Source organism: Microcaecilia unicolor, chromosome 9 (assembly GCF_901765095.1).
Source record: "Microcaecilia unicolor chromosome 9, aMicUni1.1, whole genome shotgun sequence".
NCBI lineage: Eukaryota > Metazoa > Chordata > Amphibia > Gymnophiona > Siphonopidae > Microcaecilia > Microcaecilia unicolor.
Window position 1 is genome coordinate 5072172 of NC_044039.1, and position 16974 is coordinate 5089145.

General features: G+C 46.1%; 1 protein-coding gene across 1 annotated transcript in view; it reads left to right on the forward strand.

Moving 5' to 3' along the window:
* The first annotated feature begins 336 nt into the window (after window positions 1-336).
* The window catches only part of NTF3 (neurotrophin 3), a 122957-nt gene continuing 106319 nt past the window's right edge, over window positions 337-16974 (forward strand). Inside the window, exon 1 of the mRNA XM_030215035.1 lies at window positions 337-484. The gene's annotated coding sequence lies outside the window, so the exon portion shown is untranslated. The remainder of the gene's footprint in view (window positions 485-16974) is intronic.

A 16974-nucleotide genomic window follows, 5' to 3' on the forward strand; every position in this document is an offset into this window, starting at 1 on the left:
GCCCTCAGGGAGGTATAGATATCTGAGAAAACATGGAAAGGAGGGAGGACTACAAGTCCCAGGATCCTGTGCAATCTGCCAAGGAAAAGGAAAGGGAACAGATAGGGAACTACAAGTCCCAGGATCCTGTGCAATCTGACAGGGAAAAAGAAAGGGAACAGAGGGGGAACTACAGGTCCCAGGATGCTGAGGGAGGGGGGGGAGGGATTGGGGAATGGCAAATAACCAGGGTAGGGAGGAACAGGTGGGGAATATAGAGGGAGAAGACCTAATGGACTGGGAAGCGAAGGGAGGAGGAGGGGCGCTTCAAACCTCTGAGGCTGATGATCCGGAGCCTATGGAGGTGACTGCTCTGGCCCAGCTGCGGGGAAGGGAATTAAAAGGACTCCTAGCCAACCTGGCTTCTAAGCTGGTGAGACGGAGGAGGCAACTCAAGCAGCTGTTCCAGCCTCAGCTGAAAGGGTTTTTCCAGAGGCAGCTGAAGGTGAGCAGCTAAGTGAGAGAATTTTGGAGCTGTAGCCTTGCCCTGGGCTCCAAGGAAGAGGGCATTTGTTTGAACCTTTTGGACTGTGCCATTTCCCTGTGTTCAAGGGTAAAGCCTCTTGGGACTTGGAGCTATTGCCTGGACCTGTGTTTGGGGAGGGAAGGCATTTTGACTTTGAACGGTGGCCTTTCCCTGGGCTTGGGATTATCAATAGAAATCAAACAAAATAAAACATGGAAAAGAAAATAAGATGATACCTTTTTTATTGGACATAACTTAATACATTTCTTGATTAGCTTTCGAAGGTTGCCCTTCTTCGTCAGATCGGAAATAAGCAAATGTGCTAGCTGACAGTGTATATAAGTGAAAACATTCAAGCATTACTATGACAGTCTGACAGGGTGGGAGGACGGGGGTGGGTAGGAGGTATGCATGGGGACATCAAAGCATGGGCTTGGGAGAAAGGCATTCTGGAACCTTGACCTGCAGCCTTGACCTGGGCTTAATGTGAGAAGACTTTTGGACTTTTGAACTGTGCTTTTGGACTTTTGTCCCTGTGCATAAGGGAAAGGCATTTGTGGGACCCTTAAAACTATCGCCTGCCCTGTGCTAGAAGGGAAGGGGGAACTCTGCAGGGCCAGTAGGATTCTGGCCTCCAATCCCTGGATTGGAGGATTCCCAGGCCGACCAGGTGGAGGGCCATGATAAGGGTTAACTGTAGCCGACTTTGAATCACTAAACGGCACTGGTGCACAGGAGCCCGCATTTTGTGTTCTTTGAGTGGGATCGATGTACCTGTGGGGCAGAGCGTAGCGGTATTCCCCAGGAGAGGGACCCTGGAGTTCCAGAAGGCAATCTGAGGACAACTTGTAAAAAAAGACCTTTTTAAAATTTTTGCCAAAAATGAATGTGTGACAAAATGAAAATTGCCGCACGACCAATTTGGGTCTGAGACGTTTCTGCAAGCCATTGACCTAGCGGTAAGGTCTCACACGGTAACCGGGCGGTAATGGTCTATGCATGTCAAATGCCATTTGACGCATGTAGCTGCTGTTCGTCCGTCAGAAAATAAAAAATATTTTTTGGATGTGTGTAGCTTGGTAAAAGGGTCCCTGAATGACTACAAAGAAAGCAGAGAATTTCATTTTCACATTGACCAGTTATAATAATTTCCAACAGGCTGAAAATTCAAATCCACTCTCCTGATATCTGTTTCTGGCATGTATATAATGTAGGTTTTACGAAGACTTTGAAAACAAGTATAAAGTCCCTTGTTTTTACTTCTAAACATGAAGGCAGTAATTTGCGAGGAATTTCTGATGGGAAATGGGTATTTACCCCGTGAAAAAACCCCCTTTTAATAATTCATTCTTCTTCCTCCATGCAGGAAAAAAGAGCAGTGGCAGGGGGCCAGGGGTAGGATGAGTCTGACACTCAAGGATTTCATAGTGTCTGGGGTAAAAAACTGTGACACCAGCCACTGTGGGATTTTAAATAAGAAAATGTTTCATCCTGCACTTCATTACACTGTGGGGAAAGCGTAAAATTACTTTCACACCTTATCTGTGTTTCCAAAGGTATCAGAAGATAACTTTCAAAGCCATTCCTGCAGGTAGAACAGACACAGACTTTTAGAAAATTGCTCACTTGATATTAAAGTGGAGGAGTGGCCTAGTGGTTAGAGCCCTGGTCTTGCAATCCAGAGGTGGCCAGTTTAAATCCCACTGCTGCTCCTTGTGATCTTGGGCAAGTCACTTAACCCTCCATTGCCTCAACTACAAACTTAGATTGTGAGCCCTCCTGGGACAGAGAAATATCCAGAGTACCTGAATGTAACTCACCTTGAGCTACTACTGAAAAAGGTGTGAGCAAAATCTAAATAAATAAATAAAGATTCTGGAATCCTAAAGAGTGACAAGATTCCATGCAGAATCTCATAGAGTAGCAACATTCCATGTAGAACCCCAAAGAATATCAAGATTCTGGAATCCTAAAGAGTGACAAGATTCCATGCAGAATCTCAAACAGTAGCAACATTCCATGTAGAACCCTAAAGAATAACAAGCGGAGGAGTGGCCTAGTGGTTAGAGCACAGGTCTTGCAATCCAGAGGTGGCCAGTTCAAATCCTGCTGCTGCACCTTGTGATCTTGGGCAAGTCACTTAACCCTCCATTGCCTCAGGTACAAACTTAGTTTGTGAGTCCTCCTGGGAAGAATCCAGCACTCCACTCCATGCCTGCCCTGCCCCTGCAGATGCTTTTTTTTCTCTCGTCATGCAAGCTCGGTTTCAAAACCGAGCATGCGCCTGAGGGGAAAAGCAACCACTTACCACGGCAGTAGAGGCAGAGCGAAGAGCAGTTCTGGAGGGGGGGGGGGGGGGGCCAGCACTGGAGTTTTCTCTCTCCTGCTCCTGTCCGGAGCAGGAGAGAGAGAAACCCCGGCGCCGGGCCCCTCTTAAAGGTCGGACCCGGGGAATTTTGCCCCCTCCCCCTCGGCGTCCCTGCCCAAATGTCCTGAGCATATTCAAGAAATGCACATCTTCTTATCCCCATCTTAACCCAATGCCAGCTGGGAGAAAGACCAATAATACCCTTACCAAGGATCTTACAATAGTGAGGAATGGTTTTCCCTCATGTTGTGCCCAAGGCAAGTTTCCTTCATGAAAAAGGGCATTATGTGTCAAAATGTAATCAAAGCCGTGCCTGCCAAGCTGATAAAATAGAAAACACACATCCTTTCAGAACTTGGTTTAAACAGAAGCATATTTAAAGCCTTGCTTCAAAAATGTCATCTTTCTGCCGATACTGAAGCCTATGGCGTGTCTCGCATTGTGAAAAGAAAATCCCAGGGTCGCCTTTCTCCAGCAAATAAAAATTTCTTTTCTATATTTTACAATAGTGCTAATTATGATACATTTTACAGCGATTTGTGTGACGCCCACAAGTATTTTCCAGCTATTTTGGTTGCGTTGTGGAATCAGTCAGGCTTTAAAAGTTAGTCAAATTACCGAGTTCGTTCACTAACCAAAAATTACTATTATTTTCTAAGAGCTGCAGCATTGACTAGTGGAGAAATCAGCGGCAGAGAAAATGATCTCATTCCGGGCAGGTTCGATAATGCTTTCATTATGAAGATTAAAATCTGATTTCTGGAAAGTTTTACAAAGACTAAAATCTGATTTCTGGAAAGTTTTACAAAGATGTGTATTGTAACTTTATTATTAAATATGGTTTCTAGCTCAGCCTGTGGTGCTCAGAGCTTCTGGAAACACTGGCTGCTCTGGGCAGATCGAGGGTTCCGTTTACTACTACTACTACTACTTATCATTGCTAAGTATTATCAGGAAAGGAATGGAAAACAAAAATGAGGATGTTATAATGCCTTTGTATCGTTCCATGGTGCAACCGCACCTCGAATATTGTGTTCAATTCTGGTTGCTGCATCTCAAAAAAGATATAGTGGAATTAGAAAAGGTGCAGAGAAGGGCGACGAAAATGATAAAGGGGATGGGACGACTTCCCTATAAGGAAAGGCTAAAGCGGCTAGGGCTCTTCAGCTTGGAGAAAAGGCGGCTGAGGGGGAGATATGATAGAGGTCTATAAAATAATGAGTGGAGTTGAACGGGTAGATGTGAAGCGCCTGTTCACGCTTTCCAAAAATACTAGGACTAGGGGGCATGTGAAGAAGCTACAATGTAGTAAATTTAAAATGAATCAGAGAAATATTTTCTTCATTCAACGTGTAATTAAATGCTGGAATTCGTTGCCAGAGAATGTGGTAAAGGTGGTTAGTTAGCGGAGTTTAAAAAAAAGGTTTGGACGGCTTTCCATAGACCGTTATTAAATGGACTTGGGGAAAATCCACTATTTCTGGGATAAGCAGCATAATTTGTGACCTGGATTGGCCACTGTTGGAAACAGGATGCTGGGCTTGATGGACCTTTGGTCTTTCCCAGTATGGCAATACTTATGTACATTTCTATAGCGCTACTAGACGTACGCAGCGCTGTACACTTGAACATGAAGAGACAGTCCCTGCTCGACAGAACTTACAATCTAATTAGGACAGACAAACAGGACAAACAAGAGATAAGGGAATATTAAAGTGAGGATGATAAAATAAGGGTTCTGAACAAGTGAATAAGGGTTAGGAGTTAAAAGCAGCATCAAAAAGGTGGGCTTTTAGCTTAGATTTGAAGACGGAATTAGTCTGCGCTAATGGATTTAGTCTGCGCTAAGTGGCCCTTAAGTATAAAATAGGACGTGAAGCATCTAGAGGCTCTTTTACTAAAGGGTTGACATGCAGCAACGGACTTGCCACCTGCCAATCTGGATCTACCACCGGGCTTCTGCAGGATCCCAGCTGTAGTTCCCACCCCTAGTGGGATGATAGGAATTATTAGGAAAGGGATGCAAAATAAGATGAAGAATATTATAATGCCTCTCCATGGTGCAACCTCTCCTTGAGCATCGCGTTCAATTCTGGTCGCTGTATCTCAAAAAAGATGTAGTGCAATTAGAAAAAGTTCAAAGAAGATCGACCAAAATGATAAAGGGGATGGGAAGTCTCCCATATGAGGAAAGGCTAATGAGGTTAGGGCTCTTCAACTTGGAAAAGAGACAGCTGAGGTGGGATACGATTGAGGTCTATAAACTCCTGAGTTGGGGTAGAATGGAGAAAAGTGAATTGATTTTTCACTCTTTCAAAAAGCACAAACACCAGGGGACAGCAGTTAGCGTATCTGGGTTTAAAAAAGATTTGGATAAGTTTCTGGAGGAAAAGTCCATAGTCTGCTGAGATGGACATGGGGGAAGCTGCTGCTTGCTCCGGGTTTGGTAGCATGGAGTGTTGCTACTAATTGGGTTTCTGCCAGGTCCTTGTGACTTGAACTGGCCACTCAGATATTCAATGCTGGTCCATTGGAGTACAGGCACGAAATATCTGAGTCTGGGGCAGCCACTGGGAGTTACTCAGCTACTACTGGTATTCAGTGATGGTGGCCGGATAGATGCTTGGTTAACTTAAGACAGTATTTTTGCTGTCTGGATACTGAGGCTGAATATGAGTGGTGACTAGATAACCTCCCAGCTCTGTCCCGACGGTGCCCCCATACCACTCTGGCACTGGTTGGAGAGTGCCGCAGTCAGAGTACATATTCAGGGGTACTTTCTGGTCAAGCTCTACTGAACATCTGTTTCTGGCCCAGTCAGTATGCTTTGATCAGGCTGAATATTGACCCTATAGTTTTGGAGGTTATTTTAGAATGGCTGTGTGGCATTTACATGTCTAACTAGCATACACATGTAAATGCTGATTATACAATACCGCTATTTACATGTGATGCTGTAGGACTCAAAGGGGGTCGAAATTTGGCCTATGGCAGTAAGAAGCTTGAAAACTGCTTCCAACCACAGGATGACTTAACCCTAGATATTAAGTACCAGGGCGTACGTGACTCCTGGCATTGAACATCCGGGTATGTTTGCTAACTCAGCATTTAACCGGGCACTGGCTAATAGGGTGCTTGGTTAACTCAGCTGTTCTGCTATCCTAACTTTATACACTTTTTAATTAGCCAGTTAGTGGACTTAATATTCCTGCTAAGTTGATGCTCTGCTTTAACTCCACCACCGGTCCACCTCTAACCCAGCTGGGAAGGGACAACTAGAAAATAATAGGATTTGAACTGAAGGATTACATATAACACAGCCATAGAGTGGCGACAGGAAATAAAAACAGGCATAAAGCAGTCGAGAAGGTATTAAAAATACTTTCAGAGTCTGTGATAGTAAAGCTTAGTATCAAAGCATTTATAATAAGATTATGCAAAATGCATAGCGGAGATGAAAATAGAACTGTGCTCATGGTCCTGACTTGTCACCCTGCTGTGTAACACTGTAAAAAAAGGAAACGCATTCATCCGCTATTTCCCATACACACGATATCACGTGCAGTGAGAGCATGAAGAATAAACAGTGCAACGCCGATAATACAGAGCATATTAGCCTGAAGCAATTAAACCCTGGACGGAGCCATGTCAGACCCAGACTCATAAAAGTAAGACCCGTCTGTTGCTACTAATCAGTTTCAGCTTGCTCTAATGCCAAACTTGTAAAACCTTTGTTTGGTTTAGTGCAACAAAAAAAGTTGCATTTGCTAGAAACTGGAGCCTCGGTGGGTTATGAGAACCTTTGAAAGGCTCACAGAAAAGTTGGAGCAAGTGAGTTTTCAGCAGGTCCATTCTTTTGATGGGTTATTGATACTAAGCTAATATTTGGATCCGTGATCAAAGGGTTTGGAGTTGAACAGATACCTCTCTCCTCCAACAGTTTCCCACAAACCACAATTAAATCCACCCCACCCCCGCTCGAATGGCCATACCTAGGCATTTTAACATCCAAGGCAATTAACTGTATTTGTCTGCCCCTCCCCTGTCGTCACCATGATCACTACTCCACTCTCCCCCCCACCTCAGTCCTTTCTCACTCTCACCCCTCTTTCCACCTAATCTGCATGGTAGTTGGACAGTGCCCCCCCCCATCCTGACATTTCATCCACTACCAAACTATGGGGTCCTTTTATGAAGGCACGCTGAAAAATGGCTTGCTGTAGTGTAGGCGCGGGTTTTGTGCAGACGCCGATCCATTTTTTTAGCGAGCCTGTAAAAAAAGGCCTTTTTTTTTGTGCAAAAAATGCAGGTGCGGCAAAATCAAAATTGCCGCACGTCCATTTTGGGTATGAGACCTTATGCCAGCCATTGACCTAGCAGTAAAGAATCTGGGCAGTAACGGCCTATGTACGTCAAATGCCACTTGGCTCGCATCTGTTATGTGCGCCAGAAAAGAAAAAATATTTTTCAGATGCACGTAGTGGACGCGCGCCAAAATTGAAATTACCGCAAGGGTCATGCAGCAACCGGGCAGTAACTCCAATTTGGCAAGCGTTCGGTGCGCGTAGGCGCCTACATGGCTTAGTAAAAGGGCCCCTATGCTTTCATTTGACTTGTTCCTCTGAATTATAAAGCTTTGGATCCTGAGTGGCTGTCCTGTCTCTCATCCTTTCCCTATGTACTTTATCATCCCTTTGGCTCTGGCCAAGTGGCGTAGCCAGAGGTGGGCCTGGGTGGGCCGGGGCCCACCCACTTAGGGCTCAGGCCCACCCAATAGTAGCACATATTTAGTGGTAGCTGGTGGGATCCCAAGCTTGGCCAGCTGAAGACTTCCTTCTGATGGTAATGAAAACGCTGCTCTCCACGATACCGGCACCTGCGCATGCTCAGTTTTCAGCACATGCCTGCTGCAGACTGCCAAGGTGGAAAGAAGCGTTTTCCCACCAGCTGAAATATTTTTTGGGTAGTGGTTGGCGGGGGGGGGGGGGGGGGGGGGAGAACAGCTGGTGCCTACCCAGTTTTTCCTTAGGCCCACCCAAAATCTGTTGTCTGGCTACGCCCCTGCTCTGGCCACTGATTTATCCCACTTATGAGTCACTAGTACCCCGCGGCCACTCTTGTCTCATCCTCTGCTGCGTTACTCGCAGTACGTTACTCGCTCACATTTCTTCACCACAGATGGAAGATGCTAGGCTTTCCTAAACTGAATATGCCAAGCTATATATCACTTCTTTTTCTGCCTGCTCCCTGTGGAGTGTTCAGTTTGTTGCATGTCTTAACGCCATCTGCTAAAAGACAAGCATTTTGTCCTAATTCAGCCATGATATTTTGCGTAAAGATGTTGAACAGAATTGCCTTCAGAACAGATGGTTGAAACACGCCAACTCATCAACAGTGGCGTAGGTGACACAAAGCAAAGGAAAGGTTCTGATATGGCCGCCAGAGGCAGCCTTTGTTCATCACTGTCTCTGCCAGCCATGGGGACCATGGGTGGGGAGTGGGGAGATGCCAGGCCTGCACAGAGTGGGAGGAAGATGGAAAGATGCTGGGCCTATATGGAGTGAAAAGATGGAGAGATGCCTGGCTGGGGGGGGGGGGGGGGGGGGAGATGGAGAAATCTTGGGTCTATGACAGAGATGTACTTCTATGAGTCCCATGAATGGAATATGGCTCAAATCATGGCAACACAGATGATGACCAGCTGTAAAATGCTAAGATCATGCTACCCAAGCTTTATAATTCCTTAAAGGGCATCTCCTTTGGAGAACTGCCCAGTCTGTTTCATATATATCAGCCTTCACGTGCTGTTCTCAGCAGAGCCTGTTGGAATGTCCTTCATTTAAGGCTGTTCATATCATTAAGCCATGGGGTGGGCCTAGGTTAGGCTGGGCCCATTCACTTAGCCCACCCTGTACCCAGGTGCACTGAGTAGCTGGTGGGCATCCCTAAACCTCTGGCTTTCTTCAACTGGTGGGGCTTGGGGATCTTTACCAGCCCAAATATTTTGACTTTAGGGGCTCTTTTACTAACCTGTGGTAAGCACTAGGGAATGCTTAAAGCAGCTTATAATGAGGCCAAGGAGAAGGATACCAAAGCCCAGACCGAAAACTGCTATGCGGATAGAAGAATTCTTGACCGTTGTTTCCTGCATCTAAATATGCGTCCAAGATAAAAAGAAAAATTTTAAACGCCTATATTTAGGTCGCAGAAAACAAGACGCCAATGTGTGCTTCATGATCGGGTTTTACCAGGCGCATGCGCACAAGAGCTCAGCTAACTGCGTAACTCTTCTGCACATGTGCAAAGCACAATTCCTCCTGTACCAAAACACAGTCCTCCCGCCCTGCTCCCTAATGGTCAACGTTTTGAGCACGCTTGGTGGATGCTTGGAATGCCCTCCCGTGGGAGGTGGTGGAGTGGAAAACGGTAACGGAATTCAAACATGCATGAGATATACATAAAGGAATCCTGTGCAGAAGGAACGGATCCTCAGGAGCTTAGCCGAAATTGGGTGGCGGAGCCAGTGGGGGGAAGAGGGGTTGGTGGTGGGGAGGCGGGGAATAGTGCTGGGCAGACTTATACGGTCTGTGCCAGAGCCGGTGGTGGGAGGCGGGGTTGGTGGTTGGGAGGCGGGAAATACTGCTGGGCAGACTTATACGGTCTGTGCCCTGAAAAAGGCAGGTACAAATCAAGGTAAGGTATACACATATGAGTTTATCTTGTTGGGCAGACTGGATGGACCGTGCAGGTCTTTTTCTGCCGTCATCTACTATGTTACTATGCCTGTTTTTGCATCTCAAGAGCGCTGTTCTTCTGCGCTGTTCTGGCGGTATTTTTACAGCACTATTGGGAACAGCGCCAGACTTTTGAACATCGGGGGGGGGGGGGGGGGGGGCCTATGTTACTATATTCAGTCCTGCAGCAAATGTTCTTTTCTGGATTTACCCGCCCACCTAGCAAGATGAAAGAACAGGTTTCAGAGAAGACACAGAGACTAGGAAGCTGCTTATTATTCAATTCCTGGAGTAGATTTTAACTTCAAAAGAGGAAATAGGATACAACGCAGTAAACGAAACAGGAGGCACTCCGTGAAGTCCACCACATCTCTGAGTGAAGAGATCACAAACATGTCAGTCTTTTTACTAATCTGGATTCAGCAGCAAAAGTAAAAAAACAAAACAAAACCCATCCACAATCTTGTAGCCATACCGTCAAACAGAGCCGCTGAGAAGAAGGGGGCAAAATTCCCCGGGCCTGGGCCTACAAGGGGGGCCCCGCTGCCGGGGTCTCTCTCCTGCTCCTGATGGGACCTGGGTGATCGTGTCTTGACAGGAGAGACAACTCTGGCCCTGGACCCTCCCCTTGGAGGCTGGGGAGGACCTGGAGGAACAGACACAGCAGGCCTGCTCTTCTTCATAGTCTGCCGCGTTGCCTTCACCTGCGGCAGCTTTTCCCCTCAGGCCGTGCATGCGCGACCTAAGAGAAAAAGCAGATGCAGGGGAAGGCCACGCGGCTGGAGGACGAACCCTTCTGGTGGCGGGGCCTTGGGATCCCCACCAGCCAAGGTACTTAACTGTTACGGTGGGCGGGTGGCAGCAGCGATCGGGGAGGGTGGGGCAGTGTTGGCAGGAGCAGCAGCAATCGGGGGACACTGGGGTGACGACAGCAGTAGTGATCGGGAGGAAGCAGCAGCGATGATGACGATCCTGGAGGGCCCGGCGGCGGTGGAGATGATCCTGGGGGGGGGGGGGGGGGGGGACTGGCAGATTGTTAAAACAATTAACCTAGGCGCATAGTTATAAAATACACCTAGATTTACAGTCAGAATTATGCGTAACTCTAGGCGCGCTGTATAGAACAGGGGGGGGGGGGGGGTAAATGCTCCCATGTTAAGTCCATGCTTTCTAATAAGAATGCACCAGCTGGATAACACTTCCATACCCATCCCCACCCATGGCATGCCCCTCCCAAGAAGAGACAAGGAGTGGAAACGGAGTCAGGTTCTCCAAGAAGGGCCAGAGACACTGGATGAGAATAGTAAACTTTAATAAAGGATGACTCAACAAGGTACCATGTTTCGGAACACAGGGAGCCTTCTTCAGGAGTCTTATTATACGTCACTTCTCATCGTAAAGAATTTAACCACTCGTCAAAAAAAGAAGCACTTTCTATATATCAACCAGGGGCGTAGCCAGGCTTTGGCGGGAGGGGGGTCCAGAGCCCGAGGTGAGGGGGCACATTTTAGCCCCCCCAGCGCCGCCGACACCCACCCCCCTCCCGCCGCCAACCCGCCGTTGCCTACCTTTGCTAGCAGGGGACCCCAACCCTTGCCAGCCGAGGTTCTTTTCTGCTCGCAAAAGGCTTCCTTCTGTTTCTGACGTCCTGCACCCAGCCCTCCCTCTCCCTCACCTAACCCACCCTCATCCTGTTAGACTGTCACTGAAATGCTTTGATGTTTCGCTTATATATACTGTTATTTATCAACATTTGCTTATTTCCGATCTGACGAAGAAGGGTTACCTTTGAAAGCCAGTTTTTCCTACATAGGAACGCAGCTTTGGAATGCATTACCAGTTGATGTGAAAATAATAAGCGACCTAATCAACTTTGGGAAATCACTGAAGACTTATCTCTTCAATAGAACATCCCACAATGACCCATCACCCGAACTTTAGTACATTACAACTTTAACTGTCATTTTCTTATTGATCCCGTTATAACTAATGCTTTATCTCATTTCTTACATATATTCTTCTGTAATTATTAATTGTATCTTTACTCTGCTATGGCAATAACCAGGGCGGAATATTGTAAGCCACATTGAGCCTGCAAATAGGTGGGAAAATGTGGGATACAAATGCAACAAATAAATAAATAAAAAGTGGACTAACACGGCTTACCTCTCTACTCGTATTTTTAAAAAAATATACGGCACTTATCTCTCAAATCCACTTCCAACGGGGTCCCATTTCACCCGTCTCTATTTTCGGGCTTTTTCAAGGAATAAACCCCTGAAAATATTCAACTCAGAATTTCTTCTCCCTCACTGCTTTGTGAGCTGGTTTGACATATGAAAAACAAAAATAAAAAATAGGTAATTATTGAAAAGGAGAATTAAAGGAATATAAACGCTGCAGGTTTTTTTTTTGTAGCCGATGAAGGTTGTGGTTTTGTGAGTCTTAAAGTGAAAACAAATTAGGACTGCAGACATACAGAGGCTTTTCCCTCCGAAGCATGTTGCTTTTCTCTCTCTCGTTACGATGAAAGTTGAATAGGATGAGTGTGACTTGGTTTCCACAGTGTTATTACCACATTGTCAAAAGAATCTGAATCCACGATACCGGACTCTCAAGATTAATGGTCTTTAAAAAGACCTTTTTGGGTCATGATGAATGCCTGCTTCTAAACGTCGCTGTGGCGCTCTAAAAAAAGCGTGATTAGTGAGTACTGACAAGCAAATTGCCACAAAACGCTTAAACGCATTTTACGGTCAACCTTTTTTCCACGCTTAATACGGTTTTGTAAAAGGGCCCCTTAATTTTTAAAAGCAAGCACTGGCTCCTGCCAGAGCCCAGGTTTTTAAGTAATTCTAAAGATTATTAAAAATTCAAACAGTAATAAATAATTAAGCGTGAGCCTGAACTTTTTATATTGAGCAATATGAGTAATGTGTTGCTGGAATTAAATGAAGCAACTTCCACGGAAACATCTAAAATTAAAAGGCTCAGTTCTGCCAAATACTTTTTGGCCTCTGAAAGACAAACAGCAAGCAATAATTGGGTTTTACAACATAGCAAATGTTTTAGCGAGAGGTGTTTTGCAAAAACACAAAACAGCTGTCACAGCCTGTAAAAAGATATTCTAGACACAAAGGACCGGGGGGGGGGGGGGGGGGGGGGGGGGCGGGGGGGTTGCCCAGATGATTCACTCCTGTCTCCTGTCCGCACAAATACTCACACACAAAGATACACCTTTAGTTCACCTTTGAGGGCTCTCAGACTGATTAACTCTCAGGCTGAAAGCTGTTGGAGAAAAGACGGCTGAGGGGAGATATGATAGAGGTCTATAAAATACTGAGTGGAGTGGAATGGGTAGACATGAATCACTTGTTTATTCTTTCCAAAAATACTAGGACTAGGGGACACGCAATGAAGCTACAAAGTAGAAAATTTAAAACAAATCGTAGAAAATATTTCTTTGCTCAACATGTAATTAAACTCTGGAATTTGTCGGCAGAGAATGCGGTGAAAGCAGTTAGCTTAGCGGGGTTTAAAAAAAAAGGTTTGACTAGCTTCCTAAAAGAAAAGTCCATATACCATTGTTAAAGCGGACTTGGAAAAATCCACTGCTTATTTCTAGGATAAGCAGCATAAAATATATTGAACTTTTTCGGGATCTTGCCAGGTATTTCTGACCTGGATCGGTCACTGTTGGGAACAGGATACCGGGCTTGATGGACCTTCGGTCTGTCCCAGTATGGCAACACTTATGTACACAGTTCTCATTACTTCTTGGAGGAGTAAATTTGGGCATACATAAATTTAGGGGCCCATTTTCTAAGCTGCGTTAAGCACCAACACAACAAAAAAATGGAATTGGTATGTTACGTGCTCAAGCGTCCTGCGGTAACTGTGAAATCTGTGCTCGCTAAAAAACTGTTCTAGGTTTTTTTTTTTTTGAGGCCCTTGCTGCCTACAAAACGGGAGGTGATAAGTGCTCACGTGGTAGGTTTTTTTTTAACAAATGGCTGTGCGCTAATTGCAACATTAGCACCTGGCCATTAACACAAAATCAGTGTTTTTATGGCTGCAGTAAAAATGGCCTTAACTGTGGGAAAGACTCGCATAACAGCCTACTGAGGCCTATTTTTACTGCAGCTTATTAAAAGGACCCTTTAATTTTTTGTTTCTTTTTTTTGAATTCAGCAATTTCTAAATACAATCGGAATCACAAAAGTAAGGCAACGATGACGTTGGATACAAGAACTAAATAAAGAAGACTATTGCAATGCACTGTATGCTGGTTGTAAAGAGCATATCGTCAAAAAAATTCAGACAGCCTAGAACATTGCAGCTAGACTTATAGTAACATTGTAACATAGTAACATAGTAGATGACGGCAGAAAAAGACCTGCACGGTCCATCCAGTCTGCCCAAGACAAACTCATATCTTGAATTTGTACCTGTCTCTTTCAGGGCACAGACCGCACAAGTCTGCCCAGCAGTACCTCCCGCCTCCCAACCACCAGTCCCGCCTCCCATCACCGGCTCTGGTACAGACCGTACAAGTCTGCCCTCCCCTATCCTCTCCTCCCAATCACCACCCCCTCTTCCCCCCACCTGCTCCGCCACCCAATTTCAGCTAAGCTTCTGAGGATCCATTCCTGCTGCACAGGATTCCTTTATGCATATCCCACGCATGTTTGAATTCCGTTACCGTTTTCATCTCCACCACCTCCCGCGGGAGGGCATTCCAAGCATCCACCACCCTCTCCGTGAAAAAATACTTCCTGACATCTTTTTTGAGTCTGCCCCCCTTCAATCTCATTTCATGTCCTCTCGTTCTACCGCCTTCCCATCTCCGGAAAAGATATATTTGGAAAGTCAAAATATGAAAGTGCAAAACCCCTTAAAGAGAAGCTCCGTTGGCTTCCAGTTAAAGAACGTATTGTGTTCAAAGTCTGCACTCTGGTTCATAAAGTCATTCATGGAAATGCTCCGGCCTACATGTCAGACCTTATGGATTTGCCACCCAGGAACGCTAAAAGATCATCACGCACATTCCTGGGACTTCATTTCCCTAGTTGTAAAGGTCTAAAATACAAACTAGTACACGCGCCCTGCTTTTCCTACATTGGCACGCAGTTGTGGAATGCACTGCCACTTGATCTGAAGACTATTCACGACCTAATCAACTTTCGAAAATCACTAAAGACTTTTCTTTTTTACAAGACTTACCATAATAATCAGTAATAGGAATTCCAATGCATCACTACTTACTTGATAGTTTGACTGTTTCTGATTTATTGAATTGTTTGTATCCATTATGCTACACTTGTTTTTTTTTTTTGTATGCAACCAATTGTTTATCTACTTTGATTGGCGCTTGCCATGATGTGTTATTGTAAGCCACATTGAGTCTGCAAATAGGTGGGAAAATGTGGGATACAAATGCAACAAATAAATAAATAAAGACGAAAAGATAAACTAAGACAATGTCATTCCTAGTCCTTCTTGACTGCAAGACTACTGCTAGAGGATGCACTACTCACTCAGGAGCCATGGGGGAAGCAGAGAGTGGGGTTCACTCCTGACCCTGTCGACCAATAGACCACCAGTCTATTTGAGCTGCGCTTGAGGGAGGGAGGGAGGGGAAGGGACCTTCTGTGACTTGAGGCTGGGCAGGAACAGGGATTGGAAGATACTGGGGAGCCAGGAGGGAGGGCAGATGTACTGCTATGGATTTACAGCCTGACTCACTGACACAGACTACCCAATAAGTACCGTGGATTCTTTTGGATTCGTAATAAGTAAACGAAACCTTTATTAGGGAAGCTAAATTCTACAATGATTAAGATATATACAATGGTTAGCACATATGCAATGATTAGCTCTATAAACACAATGGTTAGCTGTATAAACACTCATTACATCACTGGTCTCTACATCTAAGCAATGCAAAGAGTTCTTAGACCAGGAAAGAAACACTAATTACACTATACATACAATCATCACTGGTCTCTATCATCCAGGCTCTTATCAACAGCTGGGGGGGCCCCGGTTCACAGCGAGAGCTAGGAGCTTGGGACCAGGAACAAACCCTCTGCGCAGTCCGTACGTTACTCACAGATGAACCTACCCAATACGAATCCAAAAAGAATCTGTAGTATTTCATTTCGGTGATAAGTCTGTGGTGATCAAGTGGCGGGGCTGGGGTTTGGGAGGCGAAGCTAGTGCTGGGCAAGACTTCTACGGTCTGTTCCCTGAAAATGGCAGATACAAAACAAGGTAAGGTATACACAAAAGTAACACATATGAGTTTATCTTGTTGGGCAGACTGGAAAACTCTTTTTATTGGAAAAAACTAAAAACAAATAACATACAAATCAAAAACAAGCCCCTAGCTATACACGGTCCTCCTATCTATGTACACCCCCTCCCCCTCCTCAATAGTACAGTGGAAACTGTTTATTAGAAAGACCAAAGAAAAAAACCGGACATGCAAATCAAACCTCAGGCTCCTAGCTAGACATGGTCTGCCTATCTATGTACACCCCCTCCTCAATAATACAATGGATCAACCCCCCCCCCCCCGACCCCCCACAACCCCTTCAGACAACTGGCACACAATCCCCTGGGAAGCATGTCCCCTCATGGCGGCTTAAGCCTCACGTGTCTCCACCACCTCGAAGCCACCCCCACCCCTTTTTCCACCCTTTCCCACTTCGCCGCTTCCTGCACCGCCCTTACCACATCCCAGCTGACTACCTCCGCCGGCCGGACCTCCTGGTACAGGGACACCCTGCAGCGCGCCATCCAGAGGCAGTACCGCAATATCACCGAAATCAGAAAGCGTGTTACCGGATCCCCGCGTCCCTCTCCACCCTCTGGGCCATACACCCAGTCCGCATAGCTGTAGTTGCGGAAACTGGGGATCTGCAGCAACGAGGAAACCCGGTCAGAGACCTGGACTGTAAATGGGCACCTCACCAGGAAATGCTCCATCGTCTCTTCAGTTCCAGCACATTCCTCCCGTGGGCACCCTCTATCCCGCACATTGCGATATTTCAAATTTCCTCGGACGTACAGTCTACCGTGAAAGGACAGCCACGCCAGGTCTTTATACTTCACCGGGATGCGGTTCGAAGCAATCAACCGTAACCCCTGCTGCATCCGTGGGGCCGGCGCGTCCCTCAGCGCCAGAGGAGCTGAGAACACCTGCGCCCGTACTCTGTCCATCCAGACCCCCCGTTGTCCTGCCTTCACCTCCCCCACCGTCAGCCCCCACACCCTCACCAATTTCACTAGGGTCTTGCAATAACTCACCCCCCCCGGAGCCCCCCTTCGCAGTGCCACTACCCTCCCCCCCTCCCGCCATAGGT